The 13172-nt window shown below is 46.6% G+C and overlaps 10 non-coding genes across 10 annotated transcripts; 5 read left to right on the forward strand and 5 right to left on the reverse strand.

The window, feature by feature from the left end:
* Positions 1–5815: 5815 nt before the first annotated feature.
* Positions 5816–5887, forward strand: Trnap-ugg. The gene has a single exon. It is a non-coding gene; the product is annotated as a tRNA-Pro (tRNA).
* Positions 5888–6394: 507 nt separating this feature from the next.
* On the reverse strand, positions 6395–6466 carry Trnaq-uug. The gene has a single exon. It is a non-coding gene; the product is annotated as a tRNA-Gln (tRNA).
* A 557-nt stretch (positions 6467–7023) lies between these two features.
* Positions 7024–7095, forward strand: Trnap-ugg. Its single transcript has one exon. It is a non-coding gene; the product is annotated as a tRNA-Pro (tRNA).
* A 507-nt stretch (positions 7096–7602) lies between these two features.
* Positions 7603–7674, reverse strand: Trnaq-uug. Its single transcript has one exon. It is a non-coding gene; the product is annotated as a tRNA-Gln (tRNA).
* A 557-nt stretch (positions 7675–8231) lies between these two features.
* On the forward strand, positions 8232–8303 carry Trnap-ugg. Its single transcript has one exon. It is a non-coding gene; the product is annotated as a tRNA-Pro (tRNA).
* A 507-nt stretch (positions 8304–8810) lies between these two features.
* On the reverse strand, positions 8811–8882 carry Trnaq-uug. Its single transcript has one exon. It is a non-coding gene; the product is annotated as a tRNA-Gln (tRNA).
* Positions 8883–9439: 557 nt separating this feature from the next.
* Positions 9440–9511, forward strand: Trnap-ugg. The gene has a single exon. It is a non-coding gene; the product is annotated as a tRNA-Pro (tRNA).
* Positions 9512–10018: 507 nt separating this feature from the next.
* On the reverse strand, positions 10019–10090 carry Trnaq-uug. Its single transcript has one exon. It is a non-coding gene; the product is annotated as a tRNA-Gln (tRNA).
* Positions 10091–10647: 557 nt separating this feature from the next.
* Trnap-ugg lies at positions 10648–10719 on the forward strand. The gene has a single exon. It is a non-coding gene; the product is annotated as a tRNA-Pro (tRNA).
* Positions 10720–11226: 507 nt separating this feature from the next.
* Trnaq-uug lies at positions 11227–11298 on the reverse strand. The gene has a single exon. It is a non-coding gene; the product is annotated as a tRNA-Gln (tRNA).
* Positions 11299–13172: the final 1874 nt, after the last annotated feature.

The following is a 13172-nucleotide window of genomic DNA, read 5'->3' on the forward strand; positions in this document are numbered from 1 at the left end:
CACTGCATTGTTTTTCGTCTGAGGGAAGTAGCGTTCAGCGGGGCGGTACAAATGCTGAGGAGTGAAAGTGTGCGCAGAAGTCCTGGTGATTAGGGCAAGTTTCTCTCTGGTCCACTGCCAGTTGTAAATATGGCCGCCACACGTATATCGATGACACACAGTGTCGACAAGGTGACATTTGCCACAGAGGTTGGTGTCACTTAACCCTATTCCAAACAGACGTTCATTAGTACAGATGAGATTATTGATAACTTTGTACCACGCTGTCCGTACATCACTCGAAAGAACCGTACTACTAATATTTTTCCAGACGACGTCCCATGCGAAACCAGGGAACTTAGATTCTATGACATTGTTGCTGTGCAGCTGTTTCCGTTCTGCGAAAATCGCCTTCGCCGTGACTGTCGGCGACCGTAAAAGTTCTTTGCTGATGTAGCTGCGTTCAAGATAAAAGTCCCTTACATGTTTAAGTTTAAAACTGATGTGCTGAAGATTGACGGGTGGATCGAGACTTTGTGGCCGGACTATATTGTACAACTTTGCCGTGAGGCATTCCGGGGAGTGGGACATGATAGTTAATGTTCTGTTGACATACAATGCCATTGCTTCACATTTAATGTCCGTCAAACCCAGGCCCCCTTTACAAGGATCCAGAATTGCTGTTTTGACAGAGACACGAAATAATTCCCCACGCCATAAAAAATTTGCTAAGCGGGACATAATGGCCTTCGCTATCATGGCGGGAAGAGGGAAAATTTGTGCAGTGTAGTAAGCCTTAGACAAGATATAAGTATTTAATAAACGAACCCTTTGAAATTGGTCCAGGCAGCGGGAGTGATTGGCAATCAGTGCCCCCTGGATAGTCCGTGAAACCTCGCGCCAATTTATCGAGATCATTCGGAAAATGGATGTCGTCAGGACCATCCCAATAGCTTTATGTTGATGGACATTAGTCGCCCACGCAATGCGCAACTGGGCAAGCCCCTTGAGGTTTAAAAATTTACTTTTTTGAACGTTCTGCCTCGCACCGGATGCCGAACAATAGGTCGCGAGCGCCAACTCAAGTTGTGACACATCCGCCTGATTTCTGATGATGACGCCAACATCATCCGCGTATGCGCCCACCACAGTTTTCATGCCTGAAACTGTAATTCCGGTGAGTCGACATCGTAGATGTCGTAAAAAGGGTTCTAGAGAAAGAACAAAAAGCAGCATTGACAAGGGACTGCCTTGGGGGACGCCACGTTGTATTCCGATGCGCTTCGTCAACTGGCAATTAACAGAGAGTTGTGCTGTGATTCCCATCGCCACGTTCTTGATGACAGCTATGGAGGTGTCGAGAAACCCCATCCGGCGCAACGTCTCTATCAGATACGGATGATCGACCCTATCAAACGCTTTGTGGAAATCGACAAAAAGCAGTCCACATTTAATATTGCATGCGTGAGTCAGGGCAACGACGTCCCGGTATAAAGCAGCAGTTTGTAAGATGGTCTTCTTAAAGGCGCAGGTCTGTTGGGGGCAAATGATTTTAGCGGTGAGCGGCATAATGCGGTGATGGAGTACTCGAGCTAGAAGCTTATAATCGGAGTTCAAAAGTGAAATCGGTCGGAGGTTGGTTAAACGTTTGCAACCCTTATTCTTCGGGAGAAGTACAATTTTGCATTGTTTAAATTCTGCTGGCACCGGTGTTCCCCGTAAGACTTCATTGATTAGGTGGGTGAACTTGTCTCCTATTAAAGGCCAAAACCTTTTATAGAATTCAACGGGTAGGCCGTCAGGTCCTGGTGATTTGTTAACGGCAGAATTGCAGATGACGGCGTAAACATCATCATTTTCGACAGTCGAAGAAAGAGCGTCATTGTCATCTCCCGTAAGTTGTGGAGTATGAGAGCCAAAAAGTTCGTCATAAGCGTCCACATTTGTGTCCCCCGGTGCATACATGTTTGAATAGTAAGCGGAGATTTCCTGGAGTATTCCCTGCTGCGTGCTGAGTTTCGTACCATCCTCGAGTTGAAGTTCGTCTATGAAAGTGCCTCGTCTAGTTTTGCTGTCACGAATAAGATGATACAAGGCAGTAGTCTCATCTGCAATGACAGATTTCGCTTTGGACCGTACCTTAAGGCCCTCCAGTTCTTGACGTTTCAAGCGCAGTAATTTGGCTTTTATCAGTTTGACATCTTTCAGGCGTGTCGTCACGGCTCCCGCCTGATCATAAAGATCCCGTAGCACACTGTAATAAAACTCGACGGTGGCTTTCCGTTCCCTAGCCCCGCGGATACTAAAGGATATTAAAACACTCCTGATCTTTGGCTTCGCCCGTCTGGTCCACCATTCAATCACACTTCGAAAGTTGTGAAGTGAACGGAGACACAGCACCCATGCAGCAGTTATTTCGTCGTCTAATTCTGTGTCCGACAATAAAGAAACATTTAGATGCCACTGGTTTCGTACTCGGCGAGCAGGTTGTTGTGGCAGATTGAGACATGTTAACAACGCACTATGGTCGGAGAAAATGACGGGAACAGTTTCAGCATGCGTTACGTTGCTTTTTAAATCATCCGAGACATAAATTCTGTCGATTCTGCTAGAAGAGTTGGCAACGGTATGAGTAAACTTCACCAACGTGGGGTATCGTACCTCCCACACATCGTGCAGTTTGAGATCAGCAACAAGGCGTCGCAACTCACCAGAATAATTAAAATTAGGAGTCTGATCTTTGCGGCCCAGAACACAATTAAAGTCACCACCGAGTATCAGTGGTGAGGGATTTCGCCGCAAGAGGTAAATAATATCGTCTTTGAAGAACGCGGCTCGTGCTGCCCGGTGACTACTACCAGAGGGTGCATATAAATTGACAAAAGTGACCCCTGCGATGGTAAGCCCAATCCCTCTCCCCGACTCTAACGTATCAACGTTTTGAACGGGAATGCCTTCCCGAACTAAAATGGCAGTACCGACGTGCGCTTCCGGTGAAATATTGGAAAAACATACAAATCCGGTAAAGTCGAGGTGGGGCGATACAACCTCCTGAAGAAATGCGATGTCAGTCGCTGAGTCGTAGAGAAACTGTTTGAGAGCAGCGAGTTTTAAATCCGACTGGATCCTGTTAATATTGAGAGTGGAAAGCGTGTAGGATTGCAACATGAAGCACGGAGATATCTAATCACCTGTCAGGCCATCATTCCACGCCAGAACCTTCGTGAGAATCTGACTTCGAAGATGCGTCAGCATCGGCGCCGGAACCTTTCTTTTTAGGCTTCCTGCGAACAACATTGACATTGGGTTTCACCGAGTGTCGGCGCCAACCTCCCGTTGAGAAATTCGCAGCGGATGGCGGGGTAGGAGGATCGGAGCTGACGTCAGGTGCCAGCTCCTCCTCCACTGCACACGGTGATTGCTCAGACTGCAAAACTACTTCCGGCGACCTATCTCTTCCACATGCTCTTTCGATAGCTGAGTGTTTATCAACGGTGGAACCTTCCGTTTGTTTGTTGTCGGGCTGAGGCGGTGACGTAGCCGGCTGTTTACGCCCACGCACTTCCCCGTCCTGTTTACAAACGGTGTCAACATCGGTCGGTCGGTCGGTCTGCATCGGTTGACATGCCTCAGGTGACAGGCGTGGTACTGAAGCTACCACGGCCTGTTCGTTTACGGGTAAGGGACCCAACTGAGCAACTGGCACCGGTGAATTGGCGCCACAATCCGAAAGCAGGGAATGTTCGGAGCCCGGAACCTCAAACATCGGCGGCGATGTGCCAGCGACAGATGACCTAGCCACATTAATGTCATCGTCGTCTGCACTACCGCTATCGTAAGTGCGTCGTCTCTTGTGAGTAACGACACTACTTTGAACAACAGAAGAGTCTGAAGTCTCCTTTCGCGCTAGCGGTGGAAAGTCAGCAGCACGATGCTGCGCCCTATCTTCATCTTTGTCCAGGATGGGGGAACTGGACCCATCTGTCACAGAATTTTCCTTCACAAGGTCGGCCAGAGTTAACTTTTTGCGCTGCTGTAAGTGGGTTTGCAAAACAAAGACACGTTTCGGACAATCCTGCCTCATATGTCCACTCTCATTACAGACATGACAGGTCAAAGTCTGTCCACTGTACATAACATGCGCCTTATATCCGCAAACTTGAACATGAGAGGGAATATTATTCTTGACTTGCATGTCGACCGAACGCACACCGCTAAAGCATTGCAACCGGTGTTGGCTGGACCACCGTTCATTCCTAATTTGCTTAATTTCACCATACTTAGAAAGAACGTCTTTTAAATAACAGTTGTCAACCTCGGGGGGCAAGTTAAAAACACGCACATGCTTGTAATCAACATCAGCATTAGAAACTGTGACCTTACTCACCGAATTGTCACGGTGGCGGAATTCAGCTTCCCCATCAAATTTGTTTAATATCCGTTCCAGCACCAAAGGCGAGAGCAGCTTGACATAAAAACAGTATTGTTCCAGATCATAGTAAGCCGTATGTATCTGATCAGATGTGAGGCCAACAACATCAACAATCCAGTCGTGAATTTCCAGTGAACTGGGTTGTACATATCGGGTAGCCTTGTCAAAACCAAAGCGCACAGTAAGCTTCCTGGGAAACATGGTAGACATTGCAGCAGATAAACAGCGGCCAAAACCGCTTTCAAGACAGAAACAAAATAGACGTCGAAAACACAAGTACAAACACACAAAACACTAACACACACGGAACGAAGAGTAACAAGAGCTAGTCGCGACTTCGAAACACAGCAGCTAAGCGGAGCGCTAACACGTCCTCACAGCACGCCGTCTGAAGCGGAACTATAAATGGTTCAAATGGCTCTGAGCACTATGGGACTTAACATCTATGGTCATCAGTCCCCTAGAACTTAGAACTACTTAACCCTAACTAACCTAAGGACAGCACACAACACCTAGCCATCACGAGGCAGAGAAAATCCCTGACCCCGCCGGGAATCGAACCCGGGAACCCGGGCGTGGGAAGCGAGAACGCTACCGCACGACCACGAGATGCGGGCTAAATGGTTCAAATGGCTCTGAGCACTATGGGACTCAACTGCTGTGGTCATAAGTCCCCTAGAACTTAGAACTACTTAAACCTAACTAACCTAAGGACAGCACACAACACCCAGCCATCACGAGGCAGAGAAAATCCCTGACCCCGCCGGGAATCGAACCCGGGAACCCGGGCGTGGGAAGCGAGAACGCTACCGCACGACCACGAGATGCGGGCGCACACCATGGAACCGGATGCCTGTAGCGCTGTTAAATTCAGTGGTATCATGTAATTAAGCCGATAAGATGCGATGTTATTACACGTATGGTCCTCAGGAAGTGTTTGCGTGGCTAATGAAGCAACCAAGTAGGCTGGAAGTGGAAGGAGCACCTTCGAATGTAGCGGGAATTCTTGCCAGTATTCGTACATGAAGTGATGTCGAAGGATCAGGTAATCAAAATCGCGAAACAGCCACTTTCGTATGGCGGATGCTTCGTGCTGGAAGCAGCCTAGCTATGAAAACAGCTATGGACACAGAGTACTGTCGAAAACTGCGTGCTGACACAGAACGCTACGTAGTGGGCGGATTGTTCGTGTCACGATAACATTTGCACTTCACACGGTCGAAATACTGTCACACAACTCAAGCAGCTCTTTCAGCATTCACATACACTGGTGTTCAGCACAGCGCATGTTGTAGGTGTCAGATTAAGAAACCTCTTTGAGAAAATGGTCCAGCTAGGATGCTGCAACTAGCAAGTGCGGCAAGATATCAGTAGGTGGAGGGGTGCAGACTTGCTTACTTGTGCGGCCTGTTGGTCTAGGGGTATGATTCCTGCTTTGGGTGCAGGAGGTCCCGGGTTCAAATCCCGGACAGGCCCTACTTTTCACTTTCGCGACAACCCAGCACTACGATAAACTTGCGAGTCTCTGAAAGTAAGCCATGCAGCAGGACAAACTGCATGTCGGGCCACCGGCCCATGTGACTCTCAGGTGCGTCTTATGGAAAGCAATCTACGTGGCAGGATTAAGCCGTCTCCGCTTACTTATATCTATACGTAAAGACTGGCACGTACAACGATTCTATTCGTTCCCCAGGAACTAGTACGTCACATGCAAGTTTGGTAAATGCATGCGCATGCAGCACCCAAAACGGTGAGATGTCTTTCCTGCGGGGAGGAACAGCTGAGGTCGTCTTCTCGCAGTTGAACCCCTTACGTCTCGTTATTAATCCTAGTATTAAAAGCATAAGCATTTGGAGCGCTCCCCACTCACGTGTGGACTGCTATTAACACTTTGCATTTCATGATCCTAGTTAAATTTCTGCATATACAATTCCAACCACCGGCTCGTAGACATTTCTAGAAACGATCGCAAAACACAGCGTCAGGTTCCACCGAGACTCGAACTCGGATCGCTGGATTCAAAGTCCAGAGTGCTAACCATTACACCATGGAACCGGATGCCTGTAGCGCTCTTAAATTCAGTGGTATCATGTAATTAAGAAGATAAGATGCGATGTTATTACACGTATGGTCCTCAGGAAGTGTTTGCGTGGCTAATGAAGCAACCAAGTAGGCTGGAAGTGGAAGGAGCACCTTCGAATGTAGCGGGAATTCTTGCCAGTATTCGTACATGAAGTGATGTCGAAGGATCAGGTAATCAAAATCGCGAAACAGCCACTTTCGTATGGCGGATGCTTCGTGCCGGAAGCAGCCTAGCTATGAAAACAGCTATGGACACAGAGGACTGTCGAAAACTGCGTGCTGACACAGAACGCTACGTAGTGGGCGGATTGTTCGTGTCACGATAACATTTGCACTTCACACGGTCGAAATACTGTCACACAACTCAAGCAGCTCTTTCAGCATTCACATACACTGGTGTTCAGCACAGCGCATGTTGTAGGTGTCAGATTAAGAAACCTCTTTGAGAAAATGGTCCAGCTAGGATGCTGCAACTAGCAAGTGCGGCAAGATATCAGTAGGTGGAGGGGTGCAGACTTGCTTACTTGTGCGGCCTGTTGGTCTAGGGGTATGATTCCTGCTTTGGGTGCAGGAGGTCCCGGGTTCAAATCCCGGACAGGCCCTACTTTTCACTTTCGCGACAACCCAGCACTACGATAAACTTGCGAGTCTCTGAAAGTAAGCCATGCAGCAGGACAAACTGCATGTCGGGCCACCGGCCCATGTGACTCTCAGGTGCGTCTTATGGAAAGCAATCTACGTGGCAGGATTAAGCCGTCTCCGCTTACTTATATCTATACGTAAAGACTGGCACGTACAACGATTCTATTCGTTCCCCAGGAACTAGTACGTCACATGCAAGTTTGGTAAATGCATGCGCATGCAGCACCCAAAACGGTGAGATGTCTTTCCTGCGGGGAGGAACAGCTGAGGTCGTCTTCTCGCAGTTGAACCCCTTACGTCTCGTTATTAATCCTAGTATTAAAAGCATAAGCATTTGGAGCGCTCCCCACTCAGGTGTGGACTGCTATTAACACTTTGCATTTCATGATCCTAGTTAAATTTCTGCATATACAATTCCAACCACCGGCTCGTAGACATTTCTAGAAACGATCGCAAAACACAGCGTCAGGTTCCACCGAGACTCGAACTCGGATCGCTGGATTCAAAGTCCAGAGTGCTAACCATTACACCATGGAACCGGATGCCTGTAGCGCTCTTAAATTCAGTGGTATCATGTAATTAAGAAGATAAGATGCGATGTTATTACACGTATGGTCCTCAGGAAGTGTTTGCGTGGCTAATGAAGCAACCAAGTAGGCTGGAAGTGGAAGGAGCACCTTCGAATGTAGCGGGAATTCTTGCCAGTATTCGTACATGAAGTGATGTCGAAGGATCAGGTAATCAAAATCGCGAAACAGCCACTTTCGTATGGCGGATGCTTCGTGCCGGAAGCAGCCTAGCTATGAAAACAGCTATGGACACAGAGGACTGTCGAAAACTGCGTGCTGACACAGAACGCTACGTAGTGGGCGGATTGTTCGTGTCACGATAACATTTGCACTTCACACGGTCGAAATACTGTCACACAACTCAAGCAGCTCTTTCAGCATTCACATACACTGGTGTTCAGCACAGCGCATGTTGTAGGTGTCAGATTAAGAAACCTCTTTGAGAAAATGGTCCAGCTAGGATGCTGCAACTAGCAAGTGCGGCAAGATCTCAGTAGGTGGAGGGGTGCAGACTTGCTTACTTGTGCGGCCTGTTGGTCTAGGGGTATGATTCCTGCTTTGGATGCAGGAGGTCCCGGGTTCAAATCCCGGACAGGCCCTACTTTTCACTTTCGCGACAACCCAGCACTACGATAAACTTGCGAGTCTCTGAAAGTAAGCCATGCAGCAGGACAAACTGCATGTCGGGCCACCGGCCCATGAGACTCTCAGGTGCGTCTTATGGAAAGCAATCTACGTGGCAGGATTAAGCCGTCTCCGCTTACTTATATCTATACGTAAAGACTGGCACGTACAACGATTCTATTCGTTCCCCAGGAACTAGTACATCGCATGCAAGTTTGGTAAATGCATGCGCATGCAGCACCCAAAACAGTGAGATGTCTTTCCTGCGTGGAGGAACAGCTGAGGTCGTCTTCTCGCAGTTGAACCCCTTACGTCTCGTTATTAATCCTAGTAGCAAAAGCATAAGCATTTGGAGCGCTCCCCACTCACGTGTGGACTGCTATTAACACTTTGCATTTCATGATCCTAGTTAAATTTCTGCATATACAATTCCAACCACCGGCTCGTACACATTTCTAGAAACGATCGCAAAACACAGCGGCAGGTTCCACCGAGACTCGAACTCGGATCGCTGGATTCAAAGTCCAGAGTGCTAACCATTACACCATGGAACCGGATGCCTGTAGCGCTCTTAAATTCAGTGGTATCATGTAATTAAGCCGATAAGATGCGATGTTCTTACACGTATGGTCCTCAGGAAGTGTTTGCGTGGCTAATGAAGCAACCAAGTAGGCTGGAAGTGGAAGGAGCACCTTCGAATGTAGCGGGAATTCTTGCCAGTATTCGTACATGAAGTGATGTCGAAGGACCAGGTAATCAAAATCGCGAAACAGCCACTTTCGTATGGCGGATGCTTCGTGCTGGAAGCAGCCTAACTATGAAAACAGCTATGGACACAGAGTACTGTCGAAAACTGCGTGCTGACACAGAACGCTACGTAGTGGGCGGATTGTTCGTGTCACGATAACATTTGCACTACACACGGTCGAAATACTGTCACACAACTCAAGCAGCTCTTTCAGCATTCACATACACTGGTGTTCAGCACAGCGCATGTTGTAGGTGTCAGATTAAGAAACCTCTTTGAGAATATGGTCCAGCTAGGATGCTGCAACTAGCAAGTGCGACAAGATCTCAGTAGGTGGAGGGGTGCAGACTTGCTTACTTGTGCGGCCTGTTGGTCTAGGGGTATGATTCCTGCTTTGGGTGCAGGAGGTCACGGGTTCAAATCCCGGACAGGCCCTACTTTTCACTTTCGCGACAACCCAGCACTACGATAAACTTGCGAGTCTCTGAAAGTAAGCCATGCAGCAGGACAAACTGCATGTCGGGCCACCGGCCCATGAGACTCTCAGGTGCGTCTTATGGAAAGCAATCTACGTGGCAGGATTAAGCCGTCTCCGCTTACTTATATCTATACGTAAAGACTGGCACGTACAACGATTCTATTCGTTCCCCAGGAACTAGTACATCGCATGCAAGTTTGGTAAATGCATGCGCATGCAGCACCCAAAACAGTGAGATGTCTTTCCTGCGTGGAGGAACAGCTGAGGTCGTCTTCTCGCAGTTGAACCCCTTACGTCTCGTTATTAATCCTAGTAGCAAAAGCATAAGCATTTGGAGCGCTCCCCACTCACGTGTGGACTGCTATTAACACTTTGCATTTCATGATCCTAGTTAAATTTCTGCATATACAATTCCAACCACCGGCTCGTACACATTTCTAGAAACGATCGCAAAACACAGCGGCAGGTTCCACCGAGACTCGAACTCGGATCGCTGGATTCAAAGTCCAGAGTGCTAACCATTACACCATGGAACCGGATGCCTGTAGCGCTCTTAAATTCAGTGGTATCATGTAATTAAGCCGATAAGATGCGATGTTCTTACACGTATGGTCCTCAGGAAGTGTTTGCGTGGCTAATGAAGCAACCAAGTAGGCTGGAAGTGGAAGGAGCACCTTCGAATGTAGCGGGAATTCTTGCCAGTATTCGTACATGAAGTGATGTCGAAGGACCAGGTAATCAAAATCGCGAAACAGCCACTTTCGTATGGCGGATGCTTCGTGCTGGAAGCAGCCTAACTATGAAAACAGCTATGGACACAGAGTACTGTCGAAAACTGCGTGCTGACACAGAACGCTACGTAGTGGGCGGATTGTTCGTGTCACGATAACATTTGCACTACACACGGTCGAAATACTGTCACACAACTCAAGCAGCTCTTTCAGCATTCACATACACTGGTGTTCAGCACAGCGCATGTTGTAGGTGTCAGATTAAGAAACCTCTTTGAGAATATGGTCCAGCTAGGATGCTGCAACTAGCAAGTGCGACAAGATCTCAGTAGGTGGAGGGGTGCAGACTTGCTTACTTGTGCGGCCTGTTGGTCTAGGGGTATGATTCCTGCTTTGGGTGCAGGAGGTCACGGGTTCAAATCCCGGACAGGCCCTACTTTTCACTTTCGCGACAACCCAGCACTACGATAAACTTGCGAGTCTCTGAAAGTAAGCCATGCAGCAGGACAAACTGCATGTCGGGCCACCGGCCCATGAGACTCTCAGGTGCGTCTTATGGAAAGCAATCTACGTGGCAGGATTAAGCCGTCTCCGCTTACTTATATCTATACGTAAAGACTGGCACGTACAACGATTCTATTCGTTCCCCAGGAACTAGTACATCGCATGCAAGTTTGGTAAATGCATGCGCATGCAGCACCCAAAACGGTGAGATGTCTTTCCGGCGGGGAGGAACAGCTGAGGTCGTCTTCTCGCAGTTGAACCCCTTACGTCTCGTTATTAATCCTAGTAGCAAAAGCATAAGCATTTGGAGCGCTCCCCACTCACGTGTGGACTGCTATTAACACTTTGCATTTCATGATCCTAGTTAAATTTCTGCATATACAATTCCAACCACCGGCTCGTACACATTTCTAGAAACGATCGCAAAACACAGCGTCAGGTTCCACCGAGACTCGAACTCGGATCGCTGGATTCAAATTCCAGAGTGCTAACCATTACACCATGAAACCGGATGCCTGTAGCGCTCTTAAATTCAGTGGTATCATGTAATTAAGCCGATAAGATGCGATGTTATTACACGTATGGTCCTCAGGAAGTGTTTGCGTGGCTAATGAAGCAACCAAGTAGGCTGGAAGTGGAAGGAGCACCTTTATTTATTTATTTATTTATTTATTTATTTATTGTTCCGTGGGACCACATTTAGGAGAAGTCTCCATGGTCATGGAACGAGTCAATACATGAAATTATAACACGATTGTAGAAACAGATAAAATGAAACAAGTCGTTAGTTTAAATAAAGAAAATCAAGAATGTAACACTGGAATTTGCTTAATTTTTTATCTCTTCCAGGAGCTCCTCGACAGAATAGAAGGAGTGAGCCATGAGGAAACTCTTCAGTTTAGACTTAAAAGTGTTTGGGCTACTGCTAAGATTTTTGAGTTCTTGTGGTAGCTTATTGAAAATGGATGCAGCAGTATACTGCACTCCTTTCTGCACAAGAGTCAAGGAAGTGCATTCCACATGCAGATTTGATTTCTGCCTAGTATTAACTGAGTGAAAGCTGCTAACTCTTGGGAATAAGCTAATATTGCTAACAACAAACGACATTAAAGAAAATACATACTGTGAGGGCAATGTCAAAATTCCCAGACTATTGAATAGGGGTCGACAAGAGGTTTTCGAACTTACACCATACATAGCTCGAACAGCCCGTTTTTGAGCCAAAAATACCCTTTTTGAATCAGAAGAATTACCGCAAAAAATAATACCATATGACATAAGCGTATGAAAATATGCGAAGTATACTACTTTTCGTGTTGAAATGTCACTTATTTCAGATACTGTTCTAATGGTAAATAAAGCGGCATTTAGTTTCTGAACAAGATCCTGAACATGGGCTTTCCACAACAGCTTACTATCTATCCGTACGCCTAGGAACTTGAACTGTTCCGTCTCGCTTATAACATGCCCATTCTGTCTGATTAAAATGTCAGTTCTTGTTGAATTGTGGGTTAGAAACTGTAAAAACTGAGTCTTACTGTGATTTAGCATCAAATTATTTTCCAAAAGCCACGAACTTACTTCATGAACTACATTATTTGATAATGTTTCAATATTACACACAAGATCCTTCACTACCAAGGTGGTGTCATCAGCAAACAGAAATATTTTTGAATCACCTGTAATACTAGAAGGCATATCATTTACATAAATAAGGAACAGCAGTGGCCCCAGCACCGACCCTTGGGGAACGCCCCATTTAACAGTGCCCCATTGGGACTGAACATCATTACCACTCTCAATATTGCGGAGGATTACCTTCTGCTTTCTGTTCTTAAAGTAGGAGGCGAACCAATTGTAAGCTACTCCCCTTACTCCATAATGTTCCAACTTCTGCAGTAATATTTTGTGGTCAACACAGTCAAAAGCCTTCGTTAAATCAAAGAAAACACCTAACGTTCTCAACCTTTTATTTAATCCGTCCAAAACCTCACAGAGAAAAGAGAATATAGCATTTTCAGTTGTTAAGCCATTTCTAAAACCAAACTGTACATTTGACAGCAAATTATGTGAATTTAAATGCTGCAGTAACCTTGTATATACAAGCCTCTCGATAACTTTAGCAAACACCGATGGCATAGAAATAGGTCTATAATTGTCAACATTATCCCTGTCTCCCTTTTTATAAAGTGGCTTCACTACCGAGTACTTTAATCGGTCAGGAAACCGACCACTGCTAAAGGAAAAGTTACAGATATGGCTAAGTACTGAGCTAATATACGTGGAACAATACTTCAGTATTCTGCTAGATACCCCGTCATATCCATGAGAGTTCTTGGTCTTTAGTGATTTAATTATTAACTCAATCTCCCTCTTGTCAGTA

This window comes from Schistocerca americana, chromosome 2 (assembly GCF_021461395.2).
Source record: "Schistocerca americana isolate TAMUIC-IGC-003095 chromosome 2, iqSchAmer2.1, whole genome shotgun sequence".
Taxonomy (NCBI): domain Eukaryota; kingdom Metazoa; phylum Arthropoda; class Insecta; order Orthoptera; family Acrididae; genus Schistocerca; species Schistocerca americana.